The following is a 27,938-nucleotide window of genomic DNA, read 5'->3' as shown; positions in this document are numbered from 1 at the left end:
CAGGAGCCAAACTAGGACAAGCATTTCACTCACTGCTAAAAACCCAATGTTTAGCCACACACTGACGCAGTGAATGATCACATACACCAAGTATTTATAGAAGTTAAATAAAAGTCCCTCTGTGCCTTGACAATCCAAATACAATAGTAATCAGACAAACTAGTAAAGCCCCTGTGACAATCTGGGTGATAGAAGAGGACAGAAGAACATGTCTACATGTCTTTTCCTTGATATTTTTTTTATCAAAACATTTAAAACAGCCTAGTCTTCTACCTACACTGACAACTCAACTTCTAATTGTCATACAGCAGAGCTTGGTGGCTAGGGGTGCCAGCTCTAGAGTCCAGTAAGCTAATGTGAAGTTCAGCCTGGCATCCTCCTGATGCCCTGGAGTTTCAGATTTGTTACCTATAAAAACATGCCTGTGGGGTTCTGGGGAGAATTTAATGATATAGGACTTACGAGAGGGTTTAATCCATTTAGTCCTGGCCAAGGAAAAAACCTTCAACAAATGGTTTTAACAGTATTATTACTATTATTTCATTGCCCATATTAGGCAATCTCCATGTTTTTTAGGTGATTGATGGGTGCAGAGTGCCAGCACAATAGTGAGTTACTGTATGCATGAGGGAATTATCTAAAAGTGGAATGCAAAAAGCTTCATGCCTCACCATGAGTGTGTGTGTGCACACATGCACCTGCACGCGTGCACACACACACACAAGGCCAGATATCAACTTTGAGTATTCTTAAGAACTGTCCCTCTTGCTGTTTGAGACAGACTCTCATTGGCCTGCAGCTTATCAAGTATGCAAGTCTGGCTGGCTTTCAAGGCTCAGGAACCCTCCTAGCTCCCAAACACACACCACACCCAGCTTTTTTATGTAGGTTCTGAATTTAAACTCATGTTCACATGCTTGTGCTGCAAGCACCATGCCAGCTGAGCCTTCTCCCAGGTACCCACTCTTTTTTGGCAAGAGTTCTTGCCTGTATCTTTTCCAGTTCATTTACCCTGTGACTAAACAGCAATACGGACTTAGCAATATCTAACCACAGGCCTCCCTGTGACATCTCGATGAGAATCAGGCCATTTCTAGGACCCTCCCAATTCCTCTCATGAAAGGAGAGCAGCTTGCACTGAAGATCAGAGCAATAGACCATGATGGGTAGTCTTCAGCCTCCCCACTGCTGACAAAGGACATTGGGTTGTTTGGGGCTCAAGGGAGCCATCTTGTATACGGTCAGACAGCCAGTAGCATATTTGGCCTCTACTCATAGCTACTCCCGCACAGCCCGTATACTGTTGTCTCCAGATATCATCAAATGTCGCCGGGGGCAAAACAGTCAAGTGGAGAATCCCAATGGTGGAGATTCAATTCCCTGGTGGCCTATAGACAGGGGAAGGCCCTGAGATCCAGCCCCAGGATCATGCCAGAAAGGAGTCAGGATTGCTCCTTTGCCTTGGTTGGCCTGGTTTTGCTTTTATTTAGTTAACAATAACAACAAGATTGTTAAGACTCTCTTAGCCATATCTACCCTTCTTTCTAGCTAGCTCTTGCCTGCCGAGCTCATCCTTCACTCCCCACTACACTTCATTAAAGAGCCGACCTTAGGAAACAACCAAGCATTTGCTGCAGTTAGGATTATTTTCGTTTTCCCTAGTCTATCATTAGCCACATCTGCCTGAAAATAGGATTGATGTTCTCAAAGCTCATCTACTCACAGCTCCAGAACATAACCCTCGCCACAGTTATCACTATCTGTTTATGACATTAGAAACAGCAGGAGATCCAAGCTCCAAAATTCAGATGATCCTGACATGCAAATGTGCCATAAAATCCCAGCAAAGGCAAACAATTTCAAAGGATTTATTAACAACAGTGCTGCTCTTAATGAGAAAGATCTGATGGCTTTTCAAGGCAATGGTCAAGGTTGCTGCACAATGGGACATGAGCCCCAAATGATTTGATGAAGGTCAGAACACCTCCAAGGGTCAGAGCACGCATGGGGTGGGCAGCACCAGGGTTTGGAAGAACAGGGTACAGCCTGATGTTCTGCCAGCTTCCAAATAGTTGTCTATAGACAGGTGTTCAAGGTTGGCTGTGCTCATTAAGGTTGGTTGTGCTCAAATCCCCATTTATATCAAAAACACATTCGTGTAAAGACCAGCCAGCATACCTCCAGAGCTGCATGTGTTAAAGCAATGAGAAAGTCAAGTTGCTAGAGAACACAATTCATTCCACAGTCTTTCCTTTTTGGACTTATGCCAGTGCCACATAAGTACCATTACTCCACCATGCCTGCCTTCCGGTGATGCCACTACCAGCCCTTCAAGAATGAGCAGAATGGCAGGGTAGGACCAATGGAGGGATAGGGAAGACTTCTATTGTGGTAGAGGAGGATTGAAGTGGTTAATGGGGACCTAGGAGATAGGAGATGGAGTGAGTTGGAAGATGGATGGAATGGCAGGGAGGACTGCATGGTGATGGGGAGGAGTGATGCAACGGTAGCATGTACTTCTGCAGCCACTAGGAAGAATGACGGAGTTGTGGAGAAAGACTGCTGTGATGATGAAGAGGCCTGTGGTTATGAGGGAGAGGATCAGGAAGAATGACTGAAGTTTGTGTGAAGGGTCTTCCACTCTTTCCCCCAGCCCTCATGGTTGAGTGTGTGTCCTTCCTCCCTGGCTCTCCCTTCCCAGAAATTGGTGCCTAACTGGCTCCTCATTGTCCCAGCCTGTGTGTCAATGCCCTGCTCTCAGAGTAGCCTGGCCTCTCAGCAGCCCCTAAATGCTACATAGACCTTAACCTGCTTTCCTTGCCTTTAAGAAGCCTTTAGCTTCCCCAGTTCCACCCTATGCTTTCCTTGGCTTTGTGTCCACACCCCATATGTGACTGCTGTGAGGGCCAGAAGCCTGGAGTCTGACTCCCCAAGGCACACAGTAGAGGCTCTGTCAATATTTAGTGCATGAATAAAGGTCTCAGCCTGGACTGTCTGGGTGGCCAAGAGACTGAGGGTTTGCAAACGTTAACCAAGAAGGGCTCACCGTGCCCAACCGTAAAGATTTATCTCCTATCTCTGATACTTTGCCTTCAGTGGCATCTGCGATTGTCCTCATAGCAAGGCTGATCTCTCCTGATACAACCAGACAGCGGCTTCAGAGAGCCAAGCCTTCAGACTACAGAGAGCCAACGCCGTTACCCTGTCCCCTTCCTAACAGAGGCTGCCAAGCTTTCTGAACACAGTTCACGGGTCTATTTTTAGGCAACCCTAGTGGTAACCTAACCAGTAAAAGCAGCCACCACCTTGTAAATGTAGGATCAGCAGCACTTGCATGTATGAACTTGTCAAAATAACTGTAAAAAGAAAAAAGCACTTCTCCTGGAGATCATTAAAAATACTTACAAGAAAATAGTTTCTGAGTAAGAAGATAAGTTCAGCTGCAGAATCTTGCTCGTTTCTTTTTTTTAATATTTATCTTTCATTGCTTTCAATTATATGTAGGTCTGTGTGTAAATACGAATGCAGGTGCAGTTGTGAGCCACCTGACATGGGTGCTGGGAACTGAACTTGGCCCTTTGGAGGTGAAGCACAAGCCCTTAACCACTGAGCCTTATCGCTAGCCTCATTCTCATTTCTCATATCCCACATTAAAACCTTTTGAGACCAAGGGCCATTGGAAAAGGAAGAAACATTCCAAGATCACCTTGACCCTGGAGGATTCTGTACTTTGCCCTTCAGCTTCAGCGAGGGACTGAGGATGGCCGGGTAAATAATTCCTCTGGCCCCCAGGCTGAGAAGACGCTATCAGAAAAGCACCTCTGCCCCTGTAAGCACCACATTCCTTTAACCAGCATGCACAAAATCTCCTGACTTACTCTCTAGAGGCGAGCCTTCCCAGCCAACTCACGAGACCTAGGACTAGATGAATGCAAGCAGCCTGATCTACCTCAGAGGGCTGCAGAGCTTCTCCTCCCACTGGCTGGAAGGTGCCAGATTCACGCCATGATCTGAAGGCTTTCTTGCCTCTCTGTCCTAATGTTAATGTTTACTACATGTAAAATGTCTGTCTTCCCGGGGGCCCTCAGATCCCAAGAAATTATAACTTGTCTTGAGAGATGGCCAGAACACACACCTGTGAACCTGATCCAAGAAAGGATGCTGGGAAAAATACACCCCATCTTTATCCCCAATGGCAGGAATTCTAGGTTTGCAGAGGAAGGACAAGGCAGGATGGGAGGAAGATCAAAGACCAGAGAGGGTGGGTGCAACAGTGAGAGAGACAAAACGTCTCAACACTGAGGAGGGCATTCATTAAACCAGCATTGGTGGCGGGGTGTGTAACACATACCTGCAGGTACACATGTGTTTGCACACATGTAGAGGCCGGAGCTTGACGCTGGGTGTTTCCCTCACTCCTTGTCCACCCTAGTTTTTGAGACAAGGACTCTCACCAAGTCTGGTTCAGCTTGACTGGCTGGCCAGTGGGCTCTTGGCATCCCTGTCTCTGCTCCTGGCACTGGGAAGACGTGTGCACTGCCACACTGAGCTTTCCAGTAGTCCTGGGATACCAAGCCAGGTCCTCATGTTTGCACAATAAGCATTTACACACAGAGGCATCTCACCAGCCCTTAAGTAAGAATGTGTTGAATGAGACTAGTCCATTTTAGCACGCACGCACGCACCCTGAAGTTCCTGCACCAAAACCACATAGGGTCACCCTGCCTATCTATGGTTCACACAGCAGCAGAGAGCACCCTAGAAACAGTCCTTCCAAGGCTGCGTTGCCCTGCCTGGGTCTCGCACACAGCCAAATACCAAAAAAACAAAACAAAACTGGAACAGGAAAGAAAAAAGTCATAAAAAAAAAAAAGTCCAGATTTCTCATGATCTCACCCATGAGTCAGATCGGCATTTGGGATAACAACTAACCAGAGTCGACTAGAACAGTCTGTCTGCAAGATGCCAGCCTGCCAGTTTCAACAGCAGAGAAGGCACACTTTTCAAATTGGCTTAAAAGGACAAATCTAGAGCGATTGTTTATTTTTTTCTCCTTTAAAAAAAATACCAAGGTGAATGAATCTCTTGTTTAAAAATAGCCCTCTTGGAAATGTAACTATAATTTTCTTTTAAACAGCAAGTGCCAAGTGTCTTGGCACTGGGGGCAGTGAGAAAACATCTCTCAGGAGTCTTTGCTGTGTGACTCTTAGGAAGCTGCTTCACCTTTCTGGGCTTGTTCACTTACAAAACTTAAAGTTAGAATAGATAACCTCTGAAGTCTCAGGAAGACAGCTTTAGCGAAAAGGAAATGAATTTTTCCCCCACACCTTGGAAATCTTTTACTAGCCATAGAACTTATTCCTATCAGAAATAGGATATCTTTGTGAGCAGCTTAGTTTAGAGGAATGTATTCATCCAGGCCCGATAAAGTCTAAGCCATTGTTCACATGACTGGGTCTTTAGTCATGAGGCAGGAGAGGAGTGGACACTCTTGAGCAATGGGCAGGGCTAAGGTCTGAATGCCTGTGGCTCTCCTCTAAGTCTTTACAGCAATGGGTCTCAACCCGTGGGTCACGCCCCAACAGGGGTTACCTATTAGATAATCACATTATATTTTATAACACAAGCAGAATTGCAGTTATGGAGTGGCAATGTTATGGTTGGGGGTGGGGTCACCACAACGTGAGGACCCGCATTAAAGGGTCACAGCAGTAAGAAGGTTGAGAACCACTGCCTTATGGGGAAATCCAGCTCCATGGTGCTAACAGAAGTGGGCCTTTCGGTGTGTGTGTGAGAGAGAGAGAGAGAGAGAGAGAGACTAGGTTCTAACAGCTGATCACTCACAACGACAATCACAGCTCTTCTCTGAAAGACCCGGTGAGTAGCCCGACCCCTCCTACCTTTTGAGGACAAGCCAAACACTCCATCCAAACCAGCATGACCATCTCATGGCAACTTGATCTGAGCTTCTCAGGCAGCAGAACCACAAGAACAAAATATATAGTTTTACGCACAAGCCACACCATTTATAGTATTTTTGCGGAGAAGCCCAAAAGGATTAAGGCAGGCAGTGTGAAGATTAGGGCAAAACAACTATGTGTTAGGATGCTTTCTTCTGTTGTTTGAGACAGGGCGGTCCAGACTCGCCCTCACACTCCTTGCGTAACTGAAGCTGGTGTTGAATTTCTGATCCTCCTGCCTCCTCCTCTCAAGTGCTGAGGGTCCCACCATGTAGCCCAGCCTTGGTCTCTTCCTGCCTGATGCCTGAGCTCTCCCATGCTAGAATTACAGGTGTCTGTATGGTACCAATCCTTACAAGAGTTCATGTAACCCAGGTTGGCCTCAGTGCACTTTGTAGTCACAGATAGCCTTGAACTCCTGGTTCTCTCATACCTAACTGAACTGCCAGCTGTTGTCCTTTTTTTTTGTTTTGTTTTAATCGAGGCTTTGGGAATTACTAATGACCTTTACTTTCCTCTGAGAGTGAGAGAAGTAGGGCCTCACCCAAAATGAGAGAGGGAGAGAGGTAGAGAGAGAGAGAGAGAGAGAGAGGGAGAGATGAGAGAACAGGGCTACAGGTTTTGTCCCTGTTCCACCCCATTCCTCCACCAACCCCCTCTGCCCACCCCACCCCCACCCCCACTCCACTTGACACTTTTCACCTGGGCTTCTGAGAAAAGAAGAGATGAAGGAGCTGGTTATTTCTATCTATCTTTAGGGTGAGGAATTATTGCAAACTTTAATTACTTGGGCTGCGGCAGTCCCCCGGGCCCACCGTCTGAGCGAGCTCTCCGCACGCTGCAGCAGCAGTGTAGGACCAGGCGAAGAAAGGAGAGAGTGACTGACTGCTCGGAGTAGTGAGAGGGTGCTCTCCTTGAGTGCTGGCAACAGCCACTGATGAGCGCTATCAAAATAGCTGCTCACAGAGGACCCCTGAGAGCCGGCCTCGACAGCTTTGATTTCAGACCCAGACTCAATTGCCCGCCTTGTCCTTTCTTCTGGTTCCTGTCCTATGTCTCCAAGGCTGCTGCTAATGTGCTGTTTAAATCAGGCTGCTGTGTCCTACCAGTATGCTGGCAAAATAAAAAAAAATATATAGAAGCAAAATGTTAAAAGGATATAAATATTTGTGTGTGTGTGTGTGTGTATAAGTATATCCATGTGTATTATATGTATATATCTATTCTCTGTTCTATACTTGAAGTCTTTCCCATATACACTAGCATTTTCTTTTTTTTTCTTTTTTTTGCCAGCTTATGAAGGAAGACCCAGAAAGAACCTCATCAACATCACGACAAACTGTTTAGCCAGTCAGGATCCTCCAAGGCTAGGACCTACATTCAATTAAAACCCTTTCTAAGTAAAGCAACCCCTCCTCACATGTTCCTTCAATGCCTCTGGAAAATCGAAGTGGTAGTCTATAAAGAAAGCTGCACTGAGTGTCTGTAGGAATGGAGGGAAGAGTAACATACAATAACCACAAGGGACCCCCTTAAAGGAGAACTTAGGTTCCAAACTTAAGCTTCTTTCTATTATCCTCAAAGCTTTAATTGTACCAATGAAGAGGCACAACCGACTGCATTCAGTTGAACTGAGGTTTATCTCTCTTACCAAACGGAACACAGTGGCTTCCTAAGAGGAGAAGGCCTTGGGAATAGCAGGTCTCCTATGGAGGGCTATCTGCTGAGCTCGATCACCTTAGAAAAAGTTCTTGTCTCTGAGACTGTGGCTCTTTATCTGTTAAGGAGTTTAGCAACCAGTTAGGAAGCCAGGGTAAAGTAGTGCACACGTACACACACACACACACACACACACACACAAGATTGAGTGGTACGAGCAAGCAAAAAAAAAAAAAAGACTGTTATAAAGCAAAGCACAAAATTCAATCAAAACAAGTAAATGAGGCCAGACATGGTGGCCTGTGCCTATAATCTCAGGGCAGGAGGTTGAGGCTAGCCTGGACTACATAATGAGAACCTATCCCCCAAAACCCACTGAGGTTCTAAAGGTTGTTGCAAAAATTCAATGAGAGCATCCTGGGAAAGGGGCCGAGGCAGAAGATGGAGGAGCTAGAAGTTACAAAGAAAGGGACATCAGGGAATCCTGGAGAATAAAGACTCATAGCGGATAGTAGTATTGAAAAAGCCTGTAGAGGATTAGGAGCTGGTTCCCACAGGTCGACACTGTGAGAGCACTTCACTAGCATTCGGGCTAGAAATCACACCTCAGAGCATACTGAGGAATCAATGAGTGCCTCAGGGAGTGGGAACAGCCAAGAGGGACCAATTTTTCAAGTGACTTGGTGATTATGGATACAGGGCAAAGGCAGTCTTAATTAAGTCTTAATAAGAGGCAAGGAATCTCCCATCAACACAGAAAGGCTAAAGAGACGCTCCTCATCAGAGATCCTGGGTGAAGCGGGAGAAGCCAGTCCCTCAGAGTCATAAACCACCTGGTGAATGGAGATAAGAAGGAAGGCATGAGGGCTGGGTGTGGAAATGGGTCATCTGTGATGAGAGGGAACCTGGTGGGGGAGTTTCTCCTGCTTTGCTCTCTCTCTGAAGACATCCTCTTCCAAAAGACAAGGAGAAAACAGGAGCCAAAGGGGAGGGCAAGAGGCAGGGCAGATGCTAGAATGGTAGCTGGTGTGGTCTCGGGCAGACTGTCCAGTTTGAGCATCAGCCTGTATAGCAGACAAGTTTAGACTGTACGGTACAGCAGTTACACTCCCGCAAGTCACTCGGCTGATCTGGCCTTGGTCTGGATTTTTGGTGCCTGGAGACCAGGCAGGCCCGGAACCTGCTGGAATCCTCCTACTTACCTCTGCTAAGTAGGTTTTAGGCATACACACCAATACCCAGCTTAGGTGGGTTTAGTTTGTTTGGTTTGTTTTGTTCTTTTTTCCATAGATGTGCTTAGAGCAGTCAGACCACAAGGGCAGAAAATGAGGGTGGCTGAGTTTGGTGTAGCAACACTGGAGGGCCTGGGAAGGGAATAGGAGGCTCGTGACAGCAGCCAAGAAGCTGATAAAGTGATGGTCCGCAGGGGCACAGGCTGGAAAGAGAAGGGCCTGAAAGACAGCCACTTTCTCTCCCGGAATTCTCTCCCACTGGCTCCTGTAGTTTGGGCCCTGTTTTTTGATATGTTGCCTTACACCTCATGTGTCCCCAGGCAGCACAGGCTGGGTGTGGGGAGCTGGGGCAGAACTCACTGCCTTGTTTCTGGCCCCACACACCTGGGACTGACCTTCCTGAAGAGGCACACACCACACTGATGTGCTAAATCCTTTCCACAGAAGGCTGCTACTGAGACAGGCTCCTGGCCATTCCATAATATGCAGTTGGCTTTTCCAGACGCGAGCGCAGGATCTTCACTTGAGCCCTTGGCTGACTTCTGTGAGGCTTGGCCTCCATTTCCATTCTGGTTCCTGGAGTGAAATGAGGTCACTGTGCTTCCCAGATCTGGGTCATGAGCAAATGGGATAAACATGTCACCCACGCCCTTTTTCAGGTTGTTGTTTAAAAAAAAAAATGTGGGAACAGGAGCAAGGTAATGGCACTAGCAGAGCTGTGCCTGGCTCTCGCTCTCTGGAACCCTCTCTCAGGGTAGACACCATCTGCACCCTTGGCAACATAGCTGGTTACCTGAAGATCTTTCCCTGCTGCTGTGGCCACTGCTGGGCAAGCCCTATTGCTCCTTTCTGCCTGTGAAGATATCACTAAGGCTGGTGCCTTGTGCCTGTGAGCCAAGTACTCCAACAGGAGAGGTGGGAGGATGGCAACTTTAAGACTAATCTAGGTTACACAGCCAGGTCCTGTCTTAGACAAAAGGAAAAGATAAAGGTATCAACCATTCAAGCCCCTAGCTGGAAAGTCTGGATCAACAGCTCCCTGTGGTGAGCTGGTCTGGGAACCTTATGCCTTCACCTAAGAATACAATACACTTTTCTTTGCTGTTTCTTTTCACCTCCAACCAGATGGAGATTGCTTTTTGGCATTTTATATCTTTGTAACATTTCCTGTCTCACCATGATATCACTTTTCCTTAAGCCACTGGCTCCGAAAGGACACAGAGGTGTTATGGGCTTAGTTTCAGACCTTCCTCTAACACCAGTATATCAGGTTACCTACTCTCCCAGGCTGTTGAAATGAAGAATGTCACCCAGATAATGTGACTCTCCTGAAAATTAACCCTGGAGGCTAGAGAGATGGTTTTGTGGTTAAGATCACTAGCTGCTCTTTCAGAGGTCTTAGGATCAATTCCCGGCTCAAAACCATCTACAGCTATGGATCCTTGGGATCCAATGCCCTCTTTTGGTTTGCAGACATGCATGCAGAAAAAAAAAAAAACAATTGTAAAATAAAATAAATAAATCTTAAACACACATACATATTTATAAAGAAAAGAAAAGTAACTGCGTGGAATAAACAGATAGACCATAAAATGCCCCATTGACCTTTGGCAGAGCCTTCTTAGCTAGCCTAAGAGGCAATTACAATTCTATCCCTTTGCTTCCGATTTTGAAATTAAGGCCAAATGTGATAATGTCTGGGCTTTCTTGAGTACGTTTTCAAACAGGGTACTGAAATTCTAGGGTTTTAAATCATAGCTATCTATCAATCATAACTATCTATCATCTATCTATCTATCTATCTATCTATCTATCTATCTATCTATCACTATCTATCTATCTTCAGTTCTTTTGCCTGCTCTTGGGACCCTTTGCCTCCTACTGGGTTGCCTTGTTCAACTTTCATATGAAGGCTTGTACCTAGTCTTGTTTCCTCTTGTTTTGCTGTGTTTGGGTGATATCCCTAGGAGACTTGCTTTTTTTTCTGAAGGGAACCAGAAGAGCAGTGGATCTGGGAGACAGAGGTGGAGTGGGATGTGGGATTGGGCCAGACAGTGAGGAGCAAGACAAGAGGCTGTGGTTGGGATGTATTGTATAAGAGAAGAACAAATTAAAAAATCATAGAATGAGAATGATATAAATCAACAAGGAACCAGAGTGAAAAATGCCAGGGTGTTTATAAAGGGGATAATCCCTCATTATGAAGGATATAGCATCCTTTCCCCTAGGCAAACGTCCTTAGATAATGCTGTCCATCCAGCAAACAGCAATAGTTTAAGAAATCCATCAGCATCTGATTACTGCCTACTGCTAGGGACTCAAAGATGGCCTGGTGTCCTTAGAGAAAATAGAGTCTAGTCTGAGAGGGAAAAGGAAAAGTAACAACAAAACACAGTATGCCCTCAGGAAGGGCCTCCCTTGCTATTACAGCACAAGCTGGATTCCACGTGACTGTGCCAAGTGTCCTGGGAGGAGCTGGCAGGTAGAGAAGAAAGAAAGCTGAGTCTTCTCCTGAGCCTCAAGAAATAGAATTTAGACAGTGGCCAGGCAGATATTGGGTAGGGGCTGAAAATATGTATAGCTCACTCAGGCAAATGGAGTTTATAAATAGCCGTAGTTAAACCCCCTCTCTCTTAAAAAAAAAAAAGTCTACAGTTTAAATTGGGGTGCTCACAGAGAACACTGTAATATGGGGCCTGTTCCTCCCAGTCCAAGTTCAGCCAAGGTTATACAGAGACGAATGTCCACAACACTCACTTTAATAGGATGCTCCAATTAAAACCCTAATACGCTACCCTACATAGCACCAGTTTTATTAGAACCACTCGCTGCAATTTATGTTTTGAAATGAATGGGTTTTCTAAGAATATAACAGCATATGCCACAGACATAAAACTTCACAAAGGGAAAAAATAATAATACAGAGTTCAGATCACAGAGCAGTGGTTGGCAACCCTGAGTCCACGTTAGGATCACCTGGGGAGTCTTCAAGAAGGATCAGCGCTTGGGTTGTGCCTTGTGCCAATTAAATCATAGTCCCTGGAGCACCCATATTTAAATTAAAAATGCCACTGATTCTAATTCATTCTCTCAACTAATATTTCCTGTGTGCCTACTCCTAGCCAAGCATTTTGTAAAGGTTGGTGATATAGCAGTGTACTAAATAGACACCCCGCTCCAAAGCTATAACATCGGTCTTACATTGCAATCAGTAGGCAGAAAAGGAAAGCCAGCAGTGTGTACATGGTGTGTGTGTGTGTGTGTGTGTGTGTGTGTGTGTGTAGACTAAAAGAAAATAAAGCTGAGAACAGAGCCCAGGAAACCTCAGGATGGCAGAGGGTAGGCACATAAGACTTCACCAGTGGGGACATTTGAACCAAGACCTGGAGGAAATGAAGGAGAACTCAGCTATATGATAGATGAACATTCTAGAGGGAATGGCATCACAGCCCCAAGGCAGCATCCTAGGAGCATGGCTAGAGTGGGCAGGAAGCATTAACAGATGAAGTCAGAGAGCGGCAGGGGCCTGGTGGCCGTGTAATGAGCAGGTCTTTGCTCTGAGTTCAGGAAGATCTGAGTAGAGAAGTGACACAAAATGATTTCTGTCTTACTAGAATCATTCTGGATGCTCCATTGAGAATAAACTCTGAGGGGAAAGGGGGAAAGCAGCAATTGGGAGTCTCCTAAAATAGCCCAGTTGAGAGAGAAAAAGAGCTTGGATGAGAAAAGTGCTGAGAAATGGTTAGATTCCAGATATATTTTAAAGGACCAAGTGTAGAAGTATCGTCTGAGCTGAGCATGGCGGCATATGTCTCTGATTCCAGTCGAAGCAGGAAAATCCTGAGTTTGAGGCCAGCCTGGGCTATGTGTCAAAAAAAAAAGAAATAGGGGCAAGAAAAGAGGGGTGTGGATATAGCTCAGTTGGTAGAGTGCTTATCTGGCATACACAAGGACCCTGTGTTTGATCCCTAGTACCACAGATAGCAGGCACAGTGGCATACACCTGAAATCCTAAAACCAGGGAGGTAAAAGTAGGAGGCTCAGGAGTTCAAAGTCAGGCCAACCTAGGTTATATGAGACTGTCTCAGGAAGAGAAAAAAGGAGGGAGGGAGAATGGAAGGAGGACAGAAGAGGAGAAGGGGCGATGGAGGGAAGAGAAAGAGACATATGGATCAAGAATGTAGCGCATATGGAAAAGTACACATGAAGGTATACAGGGGAGCATTCTTGACTTCCGGGTGGTGTTTAGAGCTGTAGAATAAGTGACATCACAGAAAGATGGAAAATCCAAATGTTCAGTCTTGGACTCTCCTGCATTGCTAGAGGGATAAGGGTGGGCTGAGGAGGCAGCCTTGAAAATGAAAAAGAATGCCGACTGGGTAGCAAAGAGGAATGCCTACAGAAAGTGCCACTCAGAATCAAGGGGTACCTCAGGGATATCAGAGGATAGACTGGCAGTGTTTGGAGGGATCAAGTACCGGGCTAAGAGGATTATCTTTGGATTTGGTAAATGTGGCGTCATTATTAGCAACCTTCAGAAGAGCAGACTGTAAGCAGCTAGAGATGTGGATCAGAAGGAAAACACATGCCCTCCTGCACCCAGCTTATGGCATGTCTGTCCTTCCTCCTGTAATCGAAGGGGCTCACACATAGTAGATCTCAAACATACTTGATTTATTGACTAAATAAGCACAACTGTGCACGCATTCTCATAGGGCATAAAGAAAATCATCTAAAATGGCATGCAAAATGGGGCTCTTTTCACTTGAAAAGTGACTGTTGATGACATCATGACTCTTCAGGCCCTTTCGTCAGAAGGATCATCGGCTGAACTGATGGCAGTGCCATTTCAGACTACCCCCATCCTCCTGGCTCAGCTGTGAGCATTGTCCCTTCTGTTCTCTGGTGCCCTAGACATGACAGCCAATACCAAATTCAGTCATTTAAAAGGAAGCTTCATGAAGACTGTATTACAGCTCAGTATTGATGAGTACTTAAGTCTCAACAACACAATGCAAATAGTCTTGCTTTTTTTCTTAATTACATTTCAAGTGTGTATGCCCATTTGCGTATGTGCGTGCAGGTGTGTAAATGAGTAGCCATGGATGTGCCATTGTGCACCTGTGGAAATCAGTCTGTTGAACTGTTCTCAGTTCTCTCCTTTCATCATGTGGGTTCTGGGAACCGAACCTGGGTTGTCAGGCCTGGTGGCAAATGCCTTGACTGCTGAGCCATCTCACTGGCCCTGTGGGCAATGTTTCAATGATGAGCCTTCCACCCTACTGTTTAGACCAACGCTGACACAAAAATTGGCTGCACTTTAGACTACAGTTTACATCCAGGCCAACCCCCTCCTTCCAGATTCACTAAGCTCTAACTATGTACCACAGAATGCCAAGGCAGATCTGGGGGGAGGGGTGAGCATTGGCTAGTCTTCTTATCAGGATGAACCTTATTTTTTGAGAGAAGGTCTCACTCTAAACCTGGAAACCATCATTTAAGCTAAACTGGATGGTCAGGAAGTACCAGGTACACTCGGCTCACCTAGTGTTGGACTTACAGCATTCACAGTTATGCTTGGCCTTAATGTGGGCACTTAGAGATTGAACTCAGGTCCTCAGGTCTGCACAGCAAGCAATTACCCAGAGTCCCCAGAAAATGGCACTTGGGGACTCACTAGAGTCTTTTGGTTTCTTTTTTTTAAGACGGGATCTCATACAACCCAGCTTTGCTTCAAATTCAATAGCCGAGGATGTCCTTGAACCCTTCATTTTCCTGTCTCCTCCTCTCAGGTGCTGGAATTACAGGCTGTAGCTCCACACATGAATCCCTACCATGTTCTTGATGTAATTATTTTCTCCTCCTAGACCAGGTAGGATGCAAGGGCAGAAAAACACAGGTGGCTAAAGGTACTTGGTATCCAAAGTCTAGGGTATGAGGGCAGGAAAAGACATAGGAAGCTGATGGTATTAGTAAAGTATCAGACAAAGCGATGATCCCTGGAGTGAGTACAGACTGAAAGGGAAGGGCCTGAGAGGCAGCCACTATTTCCCCTGCCAGTCTTTCCAGAATGGTGGGTACTTTGACATATTTGATAATTCAAAGAAATCTGCATTTCACTTATTTTACCCATGTATGAAATGGGAGGCATATATAACATCTCTGTGTGTGTCATGTGTTAAACAAATATTAGGTGAATGAAGAAAGTAGAAAAAGTTAGTTTGAGGACATCAAAGGACAGAGCGTAAGCCCTAAGAGAAAACTGAGCATCATGTTGAGAGGAAAAATACTACCTCCTCCAAATGTTTGTTGTGCGTTCCCAGCTTTCAATGGTTTTGTGGGCAGCTCCCTACCTCCTAGCTGCAGGATCACCGCTGTTATGAAGTTGGCATGCTGTGCCAAGACGAAGATCGGCAAGGGCAGCTGAGAACATGTTATTAAAAAATAGTAAGTCCAACTATCCTAGCGTGCAGGTTCCAGCAAGGATCTGAACCAATGGCATTCCAGAAGCACACCATGATCCAGCAAGTGAGAACTGTGGTGGGTGGTAACTTTCCACATGAGAACAGCACATAAAATTCATCCTGGTTCCATTGTCACTACCCACCTGCCTGTTAACAGGAACAATGAGCACCTCCTCTTTGGTAGATGCTAAAAATAAAGGGTACTACCAATGAGTGGCACTTTACATGCACAACCCTCAGGCAAGTTCTGGTTACCATAGCAAACTCCACTTACGACAGCAGAGGTGGAGTGCATGATGTATGCAGTAGCCAGGGTTCTGCCTTCCCACAGGAGAGCTGCCGTATCTGCCACAAGGACTGAGCAGCTGCCGTAGCCCAACTAACACTTGTGGGTCTTGGAGATTCTCACAATTACAATTGCTGTTTGCCAGAAAGAGTAGGGTTTCTTCCCTCTTTCCTTCCCAAATCTGGATGTTTACTTACTGGCATGCTGATATAATTTTCAAGATTGGCCTTATTTTTTAAATGGAGATCTAAACTGAGCACAGTAGGTCAGGCCTGTTGTCCTAGCTACTCACAAGGCTGAGACAACAATCACTTGAGCCTAAGAGTTCAAAACCAGCTTTGGCTGCAAGGCAAGACTCTGTTAAAGAAAGGAAGGAAGGAAATGGGAAGGAAGAAGGGAGAGAGGGGGGAGAAAGAGCGAGGGACTGATTCAACAACAAAGGGGTTGAGGGTAGCTGCTTTCTTACCTGGCAAGAATTTGCTCTTGGCTTCTTCTATGACTAGCCCAAAGCTGATGACAGAGAGACCAGTCTCTTGGGAAGACTCCATAAAGTCAGTTGTCTACCAACCCACAAGTAAAGTCTCTGTAGTCACCCAGGGGCTCCATTGTCTGGGAAGAGAGGAAGTGGCCACAAAATCCAAAAAGTACAGAAAAGTGCTCGTGTGTAAGGAAAACCAGACTAACAAAGACCTCCAGGACTCTTCTATATCATTGTCATCTCCTAAGGCCAAGTTCTCAGCCATGTCCTATACTGAGCCTCTGAGAAACAGGAACAGCTCAGATTCCAACGTTCCTCACAGACTTCTGAGCTTTCTAGTTCCCTTCCTACCCAGCAGCTCAGTACACTGTTCAACACTTCTGGATATCAGGACTCCACCTGGTTATCTCTACCTTCCTTGTGAGGATTCAAGGAAGACGGTTTAGCCCATCAAGTCTCAAGATGGATCAGAAAAAGTCTTGAGCCCAAAGTGGAGAGAAAGCAAAATTAACTTCTCAGCTTCTTGGGTTTAAGTCCTAGGCCAACTTTTCAGAGAAACTGAGAATCTGAGATTGGGATTTCTTTCCTATGTACTAACCATCTGTGAGCAGGAAATGAAGCTTTAGAGAGCTCAGCAGCAGTCTGTGGGGATTGCCAGGATCCTGGGCCATTTCTGCTTCTCAGAGACTCTATGTAGAATATGGCTGAGGGTTCCAGCTTTAGGAGACACAGGGATCTAGATGCCAATCTAAGATGGTTTGTGACCTCGTATCACTTAACCTTCCTGAGACTGTGTTCCCTGATCTGAAAAATAGAGGCATTTAATAGTTGACAATGAGCTAAGGGTGGAAAGACAGCTCCAAATGACACAAACTGTGGTATGGCAGGACTGCTGTGGGCACTTAAGATAAGTGAACAAAACATATTAAAAAAGCCTTTGCTTTAATGATGTTTGTACTCCTAGAGGTGATACAGAAAATAAGCAAAGAAAACAGGAATCACATTATGGAGCCCCAGGAGGTTCCACCTTGTAAGACAGACTTGTGAAGTTCTTAGGGAATAAGCTTTGAAAAGTAAAAGGGTCTCAATGGTAGGTTCCAGAACTGAAAGGATGGACAACAGTCACAGGAGCTGTGGGTCTGCCCAAGGGGCACAGATCATGCTTGAATAATAATGAGAAATCCCCAGTCTTAAGCTAGAAAGTGGCATAATTTGAATTGTGCTTTAAAGATTATGTTTTTAATTTTTATTATTTTATGTATAGAAGTGTTTTGTCTGTGCATGCATGCCGTGCACAGGTATGTGTGTGCCTGGTAGCCCGAGAGGCCAGAAGAGGACATCAGATCCCCTGGAACTGGACTTACAGGTGGTTATGAGCTGTCATGTGAGTGCTGGGAACTGAACCCAGGTCTCCTGGGAGAGGAGCAAGTGCCTGTAACTGCTGAGCCACCTCTTCAGATCTTGAAGTGTAATTGTTAATGACCCAAAGGGAGCCATCCATGGGGGAGGTGGATACCTTTAATGCTAGCACTTAGGATGCAGAGGTAGGTGGATCCTGTGTGCATTAGAGGGCAGCCTGGTCTGCATAGTGAGTTTCAGGCCATCCTGAGCTACATAGTGAGATATTGTCTCAAAAAAAAAAAAAAAAAAAAAAAAAACAACAACAACCCCAACCCATATATATACATATGTATACACATATATACATATAATTTTAAATTTAAATTATCTGAATGGGTTAGAGAAAGAAATGGGTGAACAGAAGGAACACAGGATTTCCAGGGCAATGGTAATACCCTATAGGCTACTGTTATGGTGGTCTTTATGCATTTGCCAAATGATGAAATGAAGGGAACCCTAATGTAAAAGATAGACCATAGGTGATAACAATGTGTCTATTAACAAATACAGCATTCTGGTGGAAAATGCTCAGAATGGGGGCAGACATGCATGCATGGGGGAAACTTACATTGGCTGAGCACCTAAAACTGCAACAGAAAAATATAAACTCTTGAAACAAACAACCCCTCCATCTAGTCAGAGAAGAAAAGACAAGAGTTCAAGAATGTTTTCAGACAAGGGTTCAAAACTATCTTCAGAGGCTGGAGAGATGGCTCAGCAGTTAAGAGCACTGGCTGCTCTTCCAGAGGTCCCGAGTTCAATTCCCAGAAACCACATAGTGGCTCACAACCATCTATAATGAAATCTGGTGCCCTCTTCTAGCATTCAGGCACACATGCAGACAGAACACTGTATACATGATAAATAAATAAATAAATCTTTTTTTTTTTTTATGTCTTTAGGCTGGGCAGCAGTGGCACACACCTTTAATTCCAGCACTCAGAAGGTAGAAGTAGGCAGATCTCTGAGTGTGAGGCTAACCTGGTCTAGAGAGTGAGTTCCAGGACAAGAGTCTCAGTTGGACAAATACAGTGGGAATACAGGAGTGAAACAGCAGTGGCTTTGACTACACAGTATCTACTTCCCTAGATACTAAAGGAAAAGTTGCCTATGGTTTGGATGTGGGGGCTGCAAAAAGGACAAGAATGTCAAGAGTAGCTACTAGGTTCCAGGGAATGAGGTATTGACTAGATAGTGGAATCACTGATAGGAGGAGGAATTCACCGGAAGGAGAAATACCCTGTTGGGTTTGATTTGTGAGATCTGTAACTCACCCACGTGGAAATATTCAACAGGTGCTGAGCACATAAGTCTAAAACCCATGGAGAGGCCCAACATTCCTTTGCTGATATCAGAAGCTTGACCTTTCTGGTTTCCAGTGTGGACTGAAGAAGGCCAGTGGCTCTCCAGTAATCCTCCAGACCTTCCACACCAGATGGGGTCTGTTGAGGTATCCAGCTTTGTAGAATGAGTGGCCACAGGTTCACAACAATTCTCAACCTCTCTAATGTGAAGACAGCCATTGGTGGAGTACCTGGCGTGGTGTTGTATATAAGCTAATCTAACAAACACACACACACAACATATATATATACATACATACAGATATAGTTGGCTAGTTGGTTGTTTTTGTTTGTTTGTTTTTTGAGACAGGGTTTCTCTGGCTTTTCTGGCTATGCTGGAGCTCACTCTGTAGACCAGGCTGGCCTCAAACCCAGAGAGCTCTGCCTCTGCCTCCTGAGAGCTGGTATTAAAAGCATGAGCCACCACACCTGCCTACATGTTTTGATTATATCAGTTCTGTTTCTCTAAAGACAATCTGGTTGTCACCAAATTTAATCTCAAATGTCCTTGGAAAAGACACAAAGTGGAATCATAAAAACATGAGACACACACAAACAAACACACTCACAGGAGAGTGTCATATAATGACAGTGGCAGAAAATGAAGTGACACGGCCTTAAGGAATGCCAGCAGCTACCAGGAGCTGGAAGAAATGAGGTATTTTTTCCCCTGAAGCCTTTGAAGGGAACAGAGCCCTGCCAAAAACCTTGATCTCAGACTTCTGACCTCCAGAATCACGAGAGACTGCATCTCTGTTGTTTTAAGCCACCACGCTTGTGTTAATATGTTTTGGCAGCCCTAAGGGCAATAAAAGGACACACCCCACTGGATTATTATGAATTGGGTGAGTTAAAATGTAGAAAGTGTCTAGAATAGTGCTTGCCAACTACTGAACATTAGAGCCATCTTAATTTTTACCATGCACTCGACATTGTGCTGGATCTTGAAGAGCAAAAGGAAATGATGGCTCATCTTAGGATGTGCTCATGCTCAAGGTAGAGATGCCACTCAAGACACTGGGCAGGTGAGGGACCAGACGGTAGAGGAGCCCTCAGGTTACCAGGTGTACTTTCCTGGTGCCAAAAATTGCTGTGTGCTGCCCCACAGCAGTCACCAATCGAGCAATCAATCAGCTTTGCATCTGCCTAGGGTTTCCACGATCAGTACTGGCTCCAGAGAGGGGTGAATGCAATCTTTTCCAGTACATTCCTCCCCTCACACTGTCTCACTGCCTGCTCTCTCATGAGAGCCCATACTGATGAGGACACTTTCTGGGGACAGCTGTCTCTTCTCCTAGCTTAATGATACTGGGACTAACAATGACCAAGGCAGGGTAGGCGTGGAGAGTGGGTAGAGGAAACTGGGGAAGAGCCATGCCGATTTGGTACGCTGAGTGGTTTTGTAATAATATCTGCATGGCTGCTTTGGCCTTGAAAGTTAATTTCCTCACCAGGAGACCGATATAGCGCAATCTAGTTTTACCCAAATCTCTATAAAATTACACTGTGCCAAATGGGGCAGGGGACAGGGTGGGGAGGGTGTTGGGAATGAACTGAAACACAGCTGAAATCAGACATTTTGTAAGTGTCCATTGGCCAACACACAGAGTCATCTTGTTGCATTAACCTTGGCTGCATTTTCATCTTTTTAGGTGCAGAGAAAGCAATGCTAGAGCACTTGGGAAGAGTTTGTGACTGCCTGTTTCCACCCTAACGTAAGCCTGAGCCATATGAAGAGTGACCTACTGCTCATTCTACGGAGGGATCAGGTTCTAGTGGCCACCTCAGTGGAGCTCTTCAAGGGAGGTAGCGTTATTGGGTGTTCAAATACTTTAATGTCAGTCCAAGATATTCCAGTTAAGTTAAAAGGTACTTGTCAGTCCACCCCCCCGGAAGAGCCTCGCCATAGAATATCAAAATTACAGTAATGACCCAGCGTATTTAAACAGGCTGAACCAGGCCGTTCTTTGGGGAAGAGTCAAGAGCTGCTGTTTACGCTGTCTCCCTGCTGAGGAATTCCTACATCTCCTGTGGCAACTGTAGCCAGGCAGGCCCCCAGGAAGTCAAAACTCCCGGGCACCCTGTCCCCTCCCACCACCTTCTTCCTGATGCCCAGCAACTACCCGCCCCTGAACAGAAGCCCAGGTCCCCGCCTTCCTTCCTCTACTGAAAACACCAGCATCTAAAATTGCCCTGTTGCCCACCCTCCTCCCAGCTCAACTCCCACTGCCTCCGTGGGCAAGTGGCAGCCAGGAACTGACTTTGGATTTACACAGCACTGAGTACGTCCCTGCTCACTGTAGGAATCCCCTTCGGCATGATCCGGATGCCATCTTTATTTTTAGCAACGCAGGATGAGCACTCTTCTGAGGCCAACACAGCAAGGGTTGCGTGTTTTAGTTTGGAGGATTCGTCAAGGTAACAGAGTAAAATCAAGGTACTAGTGTGCCCAAGTGCTGATAGAAATGAGCCCAAAAACAGAGCTGCGCAAACCCATTTCCGCTCCTGCAAAACACGTCAGAGGACCCCCTTTGGAGCATTCTATAAAAGACAAACATGCCATTGAGGCCTCTCTGCCCTGGAAGCTGATATACCAGCACAGAACCTACCCGGGAAGACCTCAGTTTACTTCAACCTGAAGGCAAGGGAGCAGTAACCCTCTTCAAGGATTTGTGCAGTTTTCAATTTCTTTTTATCCTCCTGGAAAGATCATCTCCAGCTGCTTCTGGCCAATCTTTCTACTTTCTTACTCTTATTTCATCTCAAACTTGTAATAATCACACATGTACAAAATAAATCCACATTGTACACAGTGGTTCCCTATCCCTGCTTTTCCCCAAACCTCTGTGTTCTAACAGTACTTTTGGGTCACAGGGGGAAAAATCACCTAAAACCAAATAACCCAAGGAAGACTTCGTGGGCCAGATGTTCCCTGCTGTCTGGTTTCCTTACTCTGTGGTAGAAAGAGTTAAGGATCTTAAGTTTTTCATTCTCTGTAAGTTTCTAGGCAGCCACTTACTCATAATGTGTTCAAGGAAGCAGCAAAAGCATCCAGGACCTGACATGACGGGGAACTCAGTCAGGTGGAGAGGGTTTCATCTGACGTCTGGGAAACAGGCCCCAAGTTGGCCTCTTTCCAGAGCAACAGAGGGGCTCATTCAGAGACAAATGTGTCTTGTCCGCACACCTGCACCTTAGCAAGCCAGTTCCATGGCCGCATCGTGGCACAAGGAGCCTCTTGCAACCGTTGAGTTGGCTCAGACTGTAAACACACGATGTTCTCTGGAACACATTTGTCAACAGAGTATAGAACCCTTCAGTTCATGGTCAGACTGAATCACACGACCTGCCTGGCTTTAAAGTTACTCAGAACCAGCTCCACATCCCCATTTTGACAATATGAAGGGTTTTAAAGTTTTAAATGTCATAAAAATACCCATCTTTTTATATGCAACCAATGCAAAAGCCCAAAGGGCAACATGATCCAGGCATGAACTATCCAGGTAGAAAATGAAGACTGAGAGAAAAAAATTTGTAATATCTATTTCTGTAAGAAGCACTCTTCACATTTCTTCCAAAGTTAATTTAGTTTGACATACATCTATTGAGTGTTTACTAAATAAAGTTAAGTAATATATTTCTCCCCTTCTTCACTAATAACGAAGAAAATTTATTTCACCTTTCTGTGTGCAATCAAAGACCCATGAGTAAAACTGAGGTGGCGTGATGCTTTCTTCTTCTTCCCCTACCTCATCTGGCTCAATTGCTTTCAAATTGTTAAGAGGTCTCTAATTGAGTAAGGGTGTCCTGCAGTTCTCATTCCAGCTGGGGGTGGGGGAACCTCTTTCTTTCCTGGGGCCTCAGCTTTCTCAAGGTCAGGAACTGGGAGGGATGGTGCCTTGTCCCTCTCCAAATCACAGGGGACAGGGCAGATCATCCATGCTTGAGCGCAGCAACTGGAGCTTTGCTCAAGAGGGACATCAGAAGAAAGTGGAGCTACTTCTGTAAGACAATAGATGAAAAGAGACAGCAGGGGCAGGTAGTGCAGAGCAGTTGAAGCTCTTTATCCGACACTGAAGGAAAGCTGCCTGGTCAAAACCTCAAATTCCCGCAACTACATTCAGTGGGACTGGGAAGAACTTTGAAGAGAGATTTATTCCTTCTCACCCAGGCTGTTGCAAAGGACCCACTGCATACCTGAAGCCATCATTTGGGGACTTGCACACCTCAGTACTTCTTTGCATACCTCTTAAAAACAGCTATGAAGTGGCTACTTCAAAATTCCAATGACACAGTCATCAAGAAGTTCTCTGCATCGCCGAAATTCCAGCCAAGTCTCTTCCAATCCAGGAATCCTTCTTCTCCCCCTTACTACTTCAGACGGAACCACTGTTGCCTCCCAGGGATAGCCATGGTACCACAGTCCCTTCCTTCCAAGCCCCCCCCCCAGCCTAACCAGTGTCATACCAGCTCTCTGCAGGCCCCTCCTGTATCACTGAGAAGACTTGACTCCACTGTTGCCCCGCTGTGGCACTGCAGCCTTCTCTCTCCAGTGCTCTCCCAACTCCTACCTCCCTCCTTACAGGGAAGCTGGAGGGCAGGAGTTCTATTTCCCTGTACCTGTTCTTGATTGTCTCCAGGCTCATCCCTCCCAAACACCCCTTCTTTGGATTTTTCCATTCTCCTTCTGTTGCTTTCCAAACATGCCTGGGGAGGGGAAACTGGGGCCCGCTCCTGCACAAACATTCTTTCAAGCACCACTACCTTCTCCAAACACTCCACAATGCAACTGGCACTTGGGGGGCCCATTTTCACTATCTTCCAGTCATGTTCTTCTTTTGCAAGATGGCTCAGCAACCATCCTTTGGACCAGTAATTCTCAGTCTTTCCTAACTCTGTCACCCTCTAAAACAGCTCCTCAAGTTGTGGTGAGGCCAACCATAAAATTATTTTTGTTGCTACTTCATAACTGTAATTTTGCTACTCTTACGATCATAATGTAAATACCTGTGTATTTCAATGGTCTTAGGTGACCCCTGTGAAAGGGTCATTTGACCACAAAGGGAAGTCTTAACCCACAGGTCAAAAACTTCTGCTTTAGACTGTTCGCAGTCTATCCGTGGTGGTTCCTTTCCATCTCTCTGGGCATCAGCTTCCTGCCATAGGCTCTTCCTGTATGAGGCACGTGCTATGCCCAGCCTCCTACTGGGCACTCTGGGGACCTTCTTTAAGACAGAAGAACGTCTCTGAGAGGTTCAGCATCCTCTTGAGTTTGGGTGTGATTTTTGGTGGGCTCTTCTTCTTTGGGATAATTTTTTCCCTTATGGTTGGTGTGCCCAGTCCTGGGGCCACCTTTAGGTGAGGATGTCCCCTCCACCTAGGTATGACTCACCTAGGCTCATGTGATGAAGTTAAGGGACCGTCTGTAGTCTTGTTTCCCTTGCCATACCACTCGGAGCTCCCCTTCAGGTCTTAGAGACCACAAAGTACAATCAGTCTGGGGCAGCTCCCCTTGGCTCTACTTTCTAGCCTGAGGCCACTGTCCCAGGTTTAGTGTGGGCATGAGTATACAATAAGGTCCTAGGACAGTGGTTCTCAACCCTCTTAATGCTGTGACCCTTTGATACATTTCCTCATGTTGTGGTGACCGGCAACCATAAAATGATTTCGTTGCTACTTCATAACTTTTGTAATTTTGCTACTGTTGTGAATCATAATGTAACTAACCAATATGCAGGATATCTGATATAAGACCCCTGTGGGAGTTCTGACCCACAGGTTGAGAAACGGCCTCAGCAGCCTGATAAGCAGATCCTGAAGCTCTGCAGAATGGACAGGGAAGGAAGCACCATGACATCTTCCAGGGGACTGTTAGCAGAGTCACAAAGAAGGCCCTGTAGCTGCATCTTGATGAAGAGGTTTGTGTGGACCACCGGAGAAGAAAGGATATTCCAGGATTCACTACCCAGGGAAAACAGCTTTGTAAGGCAGAGACCATAGCAGTTAAGGAAGACTATTCCTTGACTCATAGGTGTGTGTGTGTTTATGTGTGTGAGTGTGCACGTGTGCTGGATGATGTGGCAAGAGAGAAATCTCAGCAGACAGCTAGGTTTGAAGCTTACCGTAAAGGTCAGCAGAGCCTTGACACTTTTTACAAGAAGTACAGAGAAAAAGAAGGCTGGGGAATGGCGTGGTGGCTCAGTTGGCAAATGCACTGAGTTTAGTCTGTGGAACCATGGTGAGAGAAGAGATCTGACTCCACAGGACTATCTTCTCACTTCCACACATGAGCCATGCCCCACAGTCACTCACCCACGTGTCTGCATTTACACACATATATGTGTACCCAAAGCCTGGAAGGATTCTCCAGATTGCTGGTGCGTCAAATGGTAAAGGCCCAAACTTAGCTCACCCACTTGTACCCCGCAGATGGCCTTTGTTCCTGCTCTCTGAGTCCCACCCATGCCCACACTTAAACCCCACAGTTGATGACTCTTTCCTTTCTTGCTCACAAGCTCAGGACTTCGCTGCCTCCCCCACCATTGCTCTGCAATCATTTTCTCATTAGATCCGCCCCCTCTTCTCTCTCCTCATCTCAATCCTGTCTATGAGAGATCGCCCAAAAGCACATACCTGGACATGATAGACAATTGCTCAAAAATCCTAAACGTCCCCCACTGTGTGCAAAACCAGATTCCCATGAGTCCAGACTCAGCACTCTTCTGCCTTGGAAGAATCCTAAGACAGGATCGACCTCAGGGTCGACCTCCCCTAGGTGGTCCTCCACAAAGCTTTCCAATCGCCACAGTGAAAAGGAAACTTTGTTCTTCTTTACACACCTAAGATGTTTCATTTGGAACTTACCTGAATTACTCATTTAATTTCCCCTTCACCCTTCAATCCTTCACCCTCTAAACACAGGGAATTTACTACAGGCCAGAGGGGCACTAGCTTGCATCTCCACTGTCCACCTATGTCTCTCCTGCTACACTGGAATGCTTGACAGCAGGGACAAAACCTCTTTGCTCTTTGTGCCTCTTCTGAAACTTCTAGGCCCAGCAAACCACAGGTGCTCCAAAATGATTGAAATGAATAGAGGAATCATCATATGTTTCCTTAAATAGTAAGCTGCCGTAAGTGCACCCAAAATCAATGTCAATGATAGATTTAAAGCATGATTCAATATTTTTCCAGGTGCTTATTAACTATGTCAAGGGGGGATGCATTTCTATACTTCACACGGTTCTGCCTCTTCTCCCAACACCTACCGCCCCACTACTCCTACCCCGTAACACAGCTTACACCGCGATGTGGCTTTTATAGTAGCAGCGGTTCCTGGCTCATCCTAATGGAAGAAGAGCTTCATGCAGCCAGAACAACCACCCACAGCCAGGGGTGTGCTCTGAGATATTTTATTCCACCCTCACAAGCAGCCCTCCCACAGCACACCTGCCAGCCTGTGCCTACCTGGCTTCCACCCAGAAGTCACAGGCTCGAAAAAGCTGACCCAGTAGAAACAGTGGGAATCTCAAGCCCAAGCCCGGAGCCGAGACTGAGTGCGGGAGCGCCCCTAGAGAAGGTGCCCTGGGGATCCAGAGGCAGGCGTGCCTGCAGGAGCTGCTCCGCAACCACTTACCTTCAGGAGCTTCATCACGACTTGTCAAGCAAGACGCATGGAGCAGGCAAGATCCAGCTCAGGCCTCTGCAAGGCCTGGCCTCCAGTCCCAGTGTACGCCTGGACCCTGGGATGCCTCGGTGTCTGTCTTTCCAGGGTCTGCCACCAGCACATACCAGTCCTGGTGTGACTTCAGTGTTCCTTATCAAAATCTATGCTTGGAGCAGGGCTGCTGAAGGCAGGAGGCTGCTAAACTTCTGTCCAGGGTCCTAGATCCTTCCCCCCACCACTCAATTCAGTCCTGTGCTGCAAGGGGAGGGAGGGCCGGCGGGTGTGAGGATTGGCGGGGGAGGGGGACGACACTTGAGGGGGAAGTACTTTCCTCCTACTGGAACAGCCCATATCTCCCTGGCAGGTGCCATTATCACCCCAAAGGTGTCCTTGCTCTTCATGCGTACTCTTTCTCGCGCCACTTAGTGGGCAAAGGGTTGGCAAGAGGTGAAGCGCGGGAGAAGGGCCCTTAAGACAGTAACTGAATAGGGTTAAGGAGACCAGCCAACATACCGGGATAAGGACTCTCGGCCCGGTTTAGGCATCCCAGGCCAACCGCCCCCAGATATCCCGATGCCTCCGTCCCGCTCTGCCCAGTCCCTCTCCTCCACGATGCCCCGCTTACCTCCCTCTAGAAGGAAGAGGAGTTTGCGCCGCCTAACGTGGAGACCCACTTGGGTGCCCTCACTCACCGCTTTGCTTGGACTGGGATTCCCGCACCCGATTGTCACTGAACTTTCTCCGGCGCACACCGTCTTGGGGTTACGGCTCCGCTAGACCGAGAGCCCACCCGGAGCCCCAGCCCTCCCGCGTCGCGGCCGCAGCGCCAGGTCCGTTCACCTGTTCGTGGATCGGCGGAGGCTCGAGCCGCTCCTGGCGCGTCCAGACCCAGGCGCCGCCCGGCGGTGTCCGCGCAGCTACCGCCGCCCCTGCCACCACCGGTGCCGCCGCCGCGCCTGCCCCGAGCTGCCGCACCGCAGGGGTCCGCCGGTTGCCGCGGCAGCCGCGATCCGGAGCGTCCTCCGATCGGCCCGGCGCTGGGAGGGCGCCCGCAGCAGCCGCCCCGCCGCGTCCCGCTGCCCGCCGCCAGCACGCTTTGGCGCTGGGAGTGAGCTCCTCGCTGCGCAGCGCAGGGGATGCTCCGAGCCTCCGGAATGGGCGGGGATTCCTCCCCTCTGCTGGATTCGAGGGGCGGGAACCACCTTCCTGGAGTGACAGGCCCAGGGGGCGGGGATTCCCCTGCAGGAATGACAAGGTGGGCGGGGATTCCCCCGAGCGAGCCCCTGGGCGGGAGGGACGGCTCTCCCAGGGAACCAGCAGTCTTGGTGCTCCAGCTTCCTGGGGATCCTGGGAGGAACCGATCCAGGGAGACTGCGGCTCAGAACTGTCATGCAGGCAGGGCTTGGGGCGCCATCTAGGTGAAAGAACCAGAGCTAGGAGACTTGAACT

General features: G+C 46.9%; 1 protein-coding gene across 6 annotated transcripts in view; it reads right to left on the bottom strand.

Moving 5' to 3' along the window:
* The window catches only part of Pdzd2 (PDZ domain containing 2), a 350,811-nt gene extending 323,180 nt beyond the window's left edge, over window positions 1-27,631 (bottom strand). For 2 of the 6 annotated variants that reach the window (XM_060380441.1, XM_060380442.1), the window contains exon 1: window positions 27,330-27,630. The gene's annotated coding sequence lies outside the window, so the exon portion shown is untranslated. Of the gene's footprint in view, window positions 1-27,114; window positions 27,308-27,329 lie in introns of those variants that run through there. The other 4 variants (XR_009590840.1, XM_060380437.1, XM_060380438.1 and 1 more) reach the window with 4 other exon arrangements.
* Window positions 27,632-27,938: the final 307 nt, after the last annotated feature.

Source organism: Meriones unguiculatus, chromosome 3 (genome assembly GCF_030254825.1).
Source record: "Meriones unguiculatus strain TT.TT164.6M chromosome 3, Bangor_MerUng_6.1, whole genome shotgun sequence".
NCBI classification, from domain to species: domain Eukaryota; kingdom Metazoa; phylum Chordata; class Mammalia; order Rodentia; family Muridae; genus Meriones; species Meriones unguiculatus.
Note: the sequence above shows the minus strand (reverse complement) of the source record. Positions and strands in the feature narration are given on the sequence as shown.